The sequence below is a fragment of the Arachis duranensis genome, chromosome 3, assembly GCF_000817695.3.
Source record: "Arachis duranensis cultivar V14167 chromosome 3, aradu.V14167.gnm2.J7QH, whole genome shotgun sequence".
Classification (NCBI taxonomy): Eukaryota; Viridiplantae; Streptophyta; class Magnoliopsida; order Fabales; family Fabaceae; genus Arachis; species Arachis duranensis.
This window is the reverse complement of record NC_029774.3, coordinates 82,644,078-82,652,878: the sequence shown is the minus strand read 5'-3', so window position 1 is coordinate 82,652,878 and position 8,801 is coordinate 82,644,078. Positions and strand designations below refer to the sequence as shown.

The 8,801-nt window shown below is 39.4% G+C and overlaps 1 non-coding gene across 1 annotated transcript; it reads right to left on the bottom strand.

Moving 5' to 3' along the window:
* Positions 1-8,441: 8,441 nt before the first annotated feature.
* LOC127745882 (small nucleolar RNA R71) lies at positions 8,442-8,545 on the bottom strand. The gene has a single exon (XR_008007506.1). It is a non-coding gene; the product is annotated as a small nucleolar RNA R71 (small nucleolar RNA).
* Positions 8,546-8,801: the final 256 nt, after the last annotated feature.

Genomic DNA, 8,801 nt, shown 5'->3' with positions numbered 1-8,801 from the left:
AGATAACCATAGCTTGCTTCAAGCCGACAATCTCCGTGGGATCGACCCTTGCTCACGCAAGGTATTACTTGGACGACCCAGTGCACCTGCTGGTTAGTTGTGCGGAGTTGCAAAAGTGTGATTGCAATTTCGTGCACCAATAACCCTTGCAAGATTTCATCAGGATTGTTTTCCATCTGCAATCTGGTCTCATAACTAGGCTCTGCATAAGTTATGGTTCTCAACTTTAGGGCCCTTGTGATGGCTGCTGGACTGAAATTCACTTCAACTCCTCTGACATAACTTGTGTAGGGGGCACTATCTTTGTTCTCTTTTACAACATTTGCATAGAACTCCCTGATCATGACTGCACTGATGTCAACGAGAGGAGCACATAAAAGTTCCCACCTTCTTTCTTTAGTGATTTGCCTCATAAAAGTTCACACCTTCTTTCTTTAGTGATTTGCCTCATGATGGGGTATTCCCCGTCCTTCAACTCAAGGCCCTTCTCATAAATGACATTCTTTGTCTTCATGAATCTATGATATCTCCCTTCATGGAATTGGGACCTAAATTTTCTTGCATCATATGATGGAGGCTCGGTCACCATTGGTTCCTTTCCCGGCCTTCTTTTTGAACTTGAGGAGGCCATTAGATTTGAGGTGAGAGGAAGGGAAAAGTGGGAGTAAGGGAAAATGTGTTGTGTTTGGGATGATGCTTGGTTTTGTTGTGCAAGAGAAGGGAATTGTTAGCTTTAGTTTTGGGAGTAGAGGGGTATGTTTTACAAGTGAAGGTAGTTTGTATGAATGTGTAAGCCATTTAGTGCTAACGGCTATTTATAGGCAGGTTCTTCAAACTTTCTAACAAAACCACAATGAATGAAGGGGAGTTCGTTGGTGATCATGAAGGGTTGAGATCGAGTTGAACATATAGAGGGCTCATGGATTGAACGGCTTGCATGCATTGTTAAGGCTTGACAAGGATCCTCTTCTCATTGGTTGCATGTATTTAAGTGTTCAATGGTGCATGCATGCAGATTCTGCTTCCCAAGGAGCACACTTCTCTAGGCACATGTGACCACTCCTCAATTGGCTTGTCCTAGCCGTGGCCCCTCCCCTCCTTGTATTTATCTCAACCTCTTTTTTCCTAATCAAACCAAAACAGCTAGCCTTAGAACATGAATATATACGTTGGTAAGTGGTTTGCAATAAAGAAGAAAATTGCTTTTGTTTCTTTTTCATAAATGATCAATTGTCCCTTAGTTAGCAATGCCAAAGGTCGGTGAACACCAAACTTATCTCTTACTGAGGGAATAATTTTTCACATTTTTTTCTTTTTTTTCAAAATTTCAAAATATAATGATGCATGATCCATCTCTGTATAATTTTGATTTCACGAATAGAAATTGATCTTCTGAACATTGTTACACATGCAGACACCAAACTTAGTGTTTGGTCATATGCTTCATCAAAATGATTATGCATATGTTCTAAGAATAACCACTTTTTTTTTTGAAAAACAAATTTGGGTGTGCCTTGAGGCACACCAAACTTAGAAGTCTGACATATGCTTCAAAACAATATATGCATTTATATGAAAGTTCAAAATCATGCTCAGGTAATCATAATTTATTGAATAAAAGAAAGGACAGGAATCTTAAATCATGGGTTGCCTCCCATGAAGCGCTCTTTTATTGTCACTAGCTTGACATTGAACTCCCCTTTAGGGTGGTTGATGCTGGTGATGTCTCAACTTGTCCCCTCTCATTGTAAGCTTTCTCTGTGTGCCTTGATGCTCAATTTCAATGTGCTCAAGAGAGAGTACTTGGTTGACAGTGTAATGATCTTCTGTTCCCAGCTGTTGATATACTAGTTGCACCTTGTCACCTTTGGAAAATCCTTCAGTTGGGATTTTCTTATTCTTCCACCCTTTGTAGGCCTTCTTCTTGTTCTTCATCTTTTTCTTTCTTGTTGATCTTTCTCCCTTGACAGTGACTTGAGTTGTGATACCTCCCTTTTTGTTTATCATCCCGGCTTCATTTTGAATTCCTTCTCCTTCTTGCACCTGCTCATTTTTCTGTTCTACTGTGTTGTTGGTTGCTTGCCTTGGAAGAAAGTCACTACTTGTCTTGCTTGTTCCTTCTTTACTTTGTGATTCTGGAAATACTTTCAGGGTGATGCTTTCTTCATGCATCCTGAGGGTTAGCTCTCCCTGCTCTATATCTACAATGGCTCTAGCAAAGGCCAAAAATGGTCGACCAAGTATTATGGAGTCATTCTCATTATCTGCTGATTCTAGGATCACAAAGTCTATAGGGAAGATGAACTTGTCAACCTTAATTAAAAGGTTTTCAATTAACCCTTTAGGATATACCACTGATTGGTCTACCAATTCCAAGGGCATATGTATTGGTTTCACCTCTCCTATGCCAAGCTTTTTACTAAAGAGGATGGAATTAGATTTATGCTTGCTCCTAAGTCACACATCCCCTTGTCGATGAATAGACTTCCAATAGTGCAAGGTAGGAAGAAACCTCCATGATCTTCAAGCTTGGGAGGAAGTCCTTTTCTAATTAGTGCACTGCATTCTTCAGTGAGCATTACAGTCTCCTTCTCATTCCAACTCCTCTTCTTGTTGATGAGCTCCTTTAGGAACTTGGCATATAGAGGCATTTACTCCAATGCCTCAGCCAAGGGTATGTTGATCTCTAGCTTCTTGAAAGTCTCAAGGAATTTGTGGAAGTGTTGGTCCTTTGCTTCTTTTTGGAATCTCTGTGGATAAGGTAGTGGAGATGTACGACTCTTCTCCACTTGTTGCTGTTTTGGATTAGGTTCTTCCATGATCTGCTTTCCCTTCTTTAAATTCTGTGGTTGGTTGTTCTCTTCTGTGAGCTTTTCTGGGACATTCTTGCTTGTTATGTCCTTGTTGTTAGCTCCATCTTTCTCTGTTGGTTCTTTGTCACTCTCCGTATGTTTCTTGGTTGCTCCTTGGTTGCCATCCACCAATGTCTTTCCACTCCTTAATTGCACAGCTTTGCATTCTTCTTTTGGATTAGGAATAGTATCACTTGGTAGTGAGCTTGAAGGTCTCTTAATAGAAATCTGCTTGGAGATTTGTCCAATCTGTCTTTCTAGGCTCTTCATGGAAGCTTCTTGGTTCTTTGTTGTCAATTCTTGGTTCTTCATCATCTTCTCCATGAGCATCTCCAGATTATTAATCTTTTGAGAATCTTGTGAGATTGGTTGGTTTTGGGGTGTTGATGGATGATGGTAAGTGTTTTGGTTAGTTGGTTGGTTATTGGGTGGATAATGGTTAGAGTTGGGATAATTATTTTGGGGTTTTCTGTAAAAGTTTTGGTTAGTTGGCTGCTGGTTGTGATTTTGGTTGTTTCTTGGAGTGTTTTGAGCTGAGTTTCTTTGCCATGGTTGTTGGTTTTGGTTGTGGTTGTCTCCCCACCTAAGGTTTAGGTGGTTCTTCCAAGATGGATTATAGGTGTCACCATACACTTCATTTGATCCAGAATTTTGGTTGTTCGTATAGTGCACTTGCTCTTGTTGCTGTTCTTCTTGGTTCTCTTCATTCTGCCCCCAAGGAGTTGATGGCTGGCTTATGGCACTCACTGATGCAACCTGAAGGCTATCAATTCTCTTGGCCATTTGCTCAAATTGTTGTTGAATTTGTTGCTGTATCACTTTATGTTGAGCCAAAATTGTATCCACTCCTTCCAATTCTAACACTCCCTTCCTCTGTGATGGTTGGCGTTGCCTTTGGTGAGCAAAGAAGTATTGGTTGTTGGCCACCATATCAACGAGGTTCTGAGCTTCCTCGATCTCTGGTGGACATTTCCTTAGCAGAGCCTTATATCTTTCCCATGCCTCATATAAATTTTCAGCATCCATTTGAGTGAATGTCTGCACCTCAGTCTTCAATCTTATGATCCTTTGAGGGGGGTAAAACTTGGCAAGAAATTTGCTCACCAAGTCATCCCAAGTGTTGATGCTCTCCTTTGGATATGTTTCTAGCCATTGAGTGGCTTTGTCTCTAAGAGAGAATGGGAACAACAGCAGCATGTATATGTCAGGATGCACTCCATTGCTCTTTGAGTACTATGGAAAACAGGAACAAAGAGGAAAGCATAAATCTAGGGGGAGCTAATTCTGAAAAGGAAAAGGGGAGCAACATAAAAGCAATTGACAACAATCAAAGGGAGTTTCTAAACCTTACTCAAATTTATTTCCTTTTAATTATTGCTTAAATCATGTTTGTCATTAAAAGGGAGATTGTTGAGTTAAGAAATTAACTAAATTAATTAGTGATGACAAACATTATTTTTGGGCAAAATAAATAACTAGTGTTGATTAATTATAATTACTTATTACTAATTGTTTATTGTTGCAGGCCAAAATTTAATAGCCCAAATGGAATGAAAAAATAATAAGCAAGGATGTTGGGCTGAAAGCAAAATTAAGAGCCCAAGGAAAAGCAAAGAAAGAAGCCAAAGAAATCAAAATGGGCCAAGCATATCACTACCCGATCTAAGCCTGATCTGATTTCACAAAAGCAAATCCCTCTCTTTTGTATAACCAAAAGCAACGTTCAACTCTGTGAGTTGGTCAGAAACTCAGAAAAGTTAGAAAGAGAGAAAAAGCTTCTTTCCTAAGCTAATCACCAAAGAATCAAGAGAGAGAAGGATTAAGCTTGAAAGGCAGACGTCAAATCACCAAGTTCAAACCAAATCAAGCTTAGGTTAAAGGTAACCCATTTCCTCTTGCATGCATCAGATCTTATTTTCTTCCTCCCAACTCTCTGCTCTATCCGAAATGAGATACAAAGGAAAGATAGTCTCTGTTTTTCTCTACTGTGTATCCATGGTCTTAAACATGACTTGGGGACTGATGTGTGGAAAACGATCCAACACAAAACTCACCGGCAAGTGTACCGGGTCGCATCAAGTAATAAAACTCACGAGAGTGAGGTCGATCCCACAGGGATTGAAGGATTGAGCAATTTTAGTTCAGTGGTTGATTTAGTCAAGCGAATCAAGTATTGGTTGAGTGATTTTGCATCCAACAGTAAGTAAATAGTAGAGAATGTAAAGGGAGAGGGAGGAATTGCAGAAATTAAAGAGAATTGAAAGTAAAGGTGCTGAATCTTAAAGAACAAGAAATTAAATGACTAAAACATAAAATGCAAGAAATGTAAATTGCAGTAACTTAAAGTGCAAGAAATATAAATTGCTTGAATGAAAAAAGGGAGTTGAGGACTGGGAATTCAAAATTTAAGCAAGGAAAATTAAATTGCAGCAATTATCAAAGCAAGAGATGATTTGAATTCTGTCAGATCTCAAACAGAAATGGAAATTATATTGCAGCAGTGATTCAGCAGAAGAACCAAAATGAAAATTGGATCTCAGGACTCCAGAGACTAGATAGCAAAGTCTAGATCTCAATTGCCTTCCCAGATCCAAGTTCACAAAGCAATTAAAGAGAAATTGAAGATTGAAGCAGTAAAGGAAATGTAATTGAACTCAATTATGCAGAAGGGAAATTAAAGAGATCTTAAATGGAGATTGAGATAGAAATTCCTCAATTCTTCACACCCAAGACTCAAACAAGAGAAGTAAAAATGCTCAAGCAAGAACAAGGAAGAAGAGAGATCAATTCTCCTTCCCAATTCTCTCAGATCTCAGTTCAAAGCTCTCAAAGAAAATGAAGTCTCAAAATGTAAAAGTTCAAAAATCAAAAGAAGGGTCCCTAATTACATCAAACTATCTCCTATTTATATACTTTCTATTCTTGGATTTTGGAATTTGGATGGGCTTTTGATTTGGTGAAGAAATGAATTAAATTGGATTTTTAATCCAATTTTCAGCCCATGAGAAATTAGCTTCCAGGAGGCTGCCCTGCCCTTGTGGAGGGCAGAGCAGGAAATGGTGCATGCGGCCTCATTGCGTGCATGCTTGATGCGTGTGATGCGTCAGGATGCTGCCCTGCCCTTGTGGATGGCAGGGCAATGTTGCCACTTGGTGAAGTCCCAAGTTCGAAACTTGGTGGAGGCACACGCTGCTCCTTTTTCCTTGATTTTCTTGGCACCAAAGTAACGCCTAGTTCCTTGCTTCCTCATGGTGCCGTGTTCGATTCTTGGAGATTGAAAGCAAGCCAATTTTTGCTTATTTTCCTTGTGTTTGAGCGCTACTCCTTTCCTCCTTGTTCTTGGGTTCGAAACCCATAGGAAACACTAGGAAGCAATTTCCTTTGAATTATTTTTCATGAAAGCCTGATATTGCTCTTGAGGAGGGCAGGGCAGAGTTTTTGCTTCCTTTGGTCCTTGGCATAGAATTGTGCTCTGCTCTTATTGTGGGTAGGGCAGTGATGCTTTTAAGGCTTGGTTCATTATGCTGCTCTCCTGGAGGGCAGTGTGCTCTTGTGGAGGGCAGCGTTTGCTTCCTCCTTCTATGTTGCACCATACTTCTCCTCTCTTGGCCAAACTTCTTAAGCCACGTTTTTCTTCTTTTCCTCCTTTCTTCACCTACAAGAAACCAAAACAACCAATCAAAGTATCTCTAAATTCATAAGGTTTATAATTCATTAAAAATCAATAAATTTTAGCTCAAACCTCATGATTTAGCATCAATTTAATGGTGGTTGTTTGATTTGAAGAAGTTATGCATTTTCATTCCAAATTACTTACTTAGGATGCAAGAAAGTGCATAAAGACTAGTGAAACAAGTGAAATTAGCTTGAAAAATGGGTATATGATGACTTGTCATCAGGGACCAAGTTGGTTTTCAAGGGCTCAAATCAAGTTGACTATTGGAAGACTCATGTGGTTGCTGCCTTATGGCTTTCGGTCAAGATGAAGAAGTCAGAAGCAAAGTTTCTAATCTGGGGATTAAGGAAAAAAAGTGAATCTGTGGGTTGGTGAAGCTCAAGGCTCAAGGTGTTGACCTTGGAAGAAGAACCAAGAAAATGCAAGGAGATAAAAGAAGCTTGCTGTTCATTCAGAAGGCAAGGAGAGATAACCAGAGTATTGAGGTTTTGTTCTGAGAAGTGTTCTTTGAGAGAGTTCAACTAACTGGACAGTGTAACCTAATCAAAGGTGCATTCCGCCAGTATGAAGAACTGAATCAGAGGCTTGCTAATATGGTTTTTTGCATAGCACAAAGGCTGTTGATGAAGTCAATCTCCTTCATGTTTTACTGATTGTAATGTACTTTTCTAAGTATATCTTTCTGTAATTTCTTGTGAGAAAAGGCATTGTGAGAAAGCTCAAGTAAAAGCCATGAGTGGAAAAAAGGTGAGTGATACACTTGAGAGAAAAGCCTAGAGTTATTTTCTGATTTCTTTAGGTTAATTAAGTGTCTTGTAGCTTGTACCTGTTAGGTATCCCTTTCTTAGTTGGGTTAGCACTAAGAGTGAATAGTTAGGTGTTAGTATAGCCAATGTCAAGTTAGAATAGAACTTAAGTGTGAAATTGGTGTATGTAATACTTTTAACTATAGTGGAAATTCCTCCATTGTTGTGGAGGAGACTGGACATAGGTTGCATAGCACAAGGCAACCGAACCAGGATATATGCTGGTGTTAGCTTTTCTCTTCTCTGCTGTGTTCTGTTTTCTGATATTCATGAGACAAAAATAAATTGTCTCATAAATTTCCACTGCTGAGTTCAAACAGAATCAGAATTGAAAGTTTCGTTTAAAAGGTCATAACAACAACTTAGAAGGAAGGTATAGATTCAACCCCCCTTCTCTAATCCTACCACAACCTTCATCTCGTGTATTGATGCCAAGGCATCTTAGGCTAGTTTCACTAGCATTTTTCTGTTAGTTTTAGTTGTTTTATGCATTTTCTTGAGCTTAAAGTAACCAAGAATGGTTAAATGAATAACAAAGCAATGAACCATCCAAACAGTATGATTTTGATGCAAATTCCATGAGTTTTTAGTTATATTACTTGAATGCTATGAATGGAAGATTTCTCATGAAATTTTGCAGGACTTTGATGCAGTTGTTTGGATGATTTCAGGGAAGAAGAGGCTAGGCAAGGAAGCAACAAAATCAATAAAGGAAGCTTGAATATCACATGTGGAGTTTAAGTTCCAGTTTAAGATTAAACCACCCAGTTGTGTTCCAGTTGTGGTAGCAGCATTCAGAAACCACCCATTCAGGCCAACAATTTTGAACTCAAACCACAGCTAATATCACTGGTGGAGAATCATTGTTCATTTGGTGGGAGTGCTAATGAAGATCCAAACCAACATCTCACAAAATTCCTGAGAATTTGCGACACTGTAAAGTCCAATGGAGTCCAGGAAGATGCCTATAAACTGCTCTTGTTCCCATTTTCACTTAGGGACAAGGCAGCTAAGTGGCTGGAATCATTTCCAAGGGGGAGCCTAACAACCTGGGATGAGGTGGAAAGTAAGTTTCTGGCACGTTTCTACCCCCCACAAAAGGTCAATAGGCTTCGATCTGAGGTTCAGACTTTTAGACAACAAGATGGTGAAACTCTCTACGAGGCATGTGAGAGGTTCAAGGATTTGACAAGGAAATGCCCACCAAACATGTTCCATGACTGGGTGCAATTGCATATTTTCTATGATGGACTTTCTTATGAATCAAGGAAGGCTGTAGACCATTCATCAGGAGGTTCATTGAACAGGAAAAAGACTGTGGAAGAAGCCATTGAAGTGATTGAGACAGTGGCTGAGAATGAGTACTACTATGCTTCAGAGAGGCACAACACTAAGGGAGTCATGGAGCTGAACCATGTTGATACAATTCTAGCACAAAACAAGGTGTTTGCCAAGCAACTAGCAGAG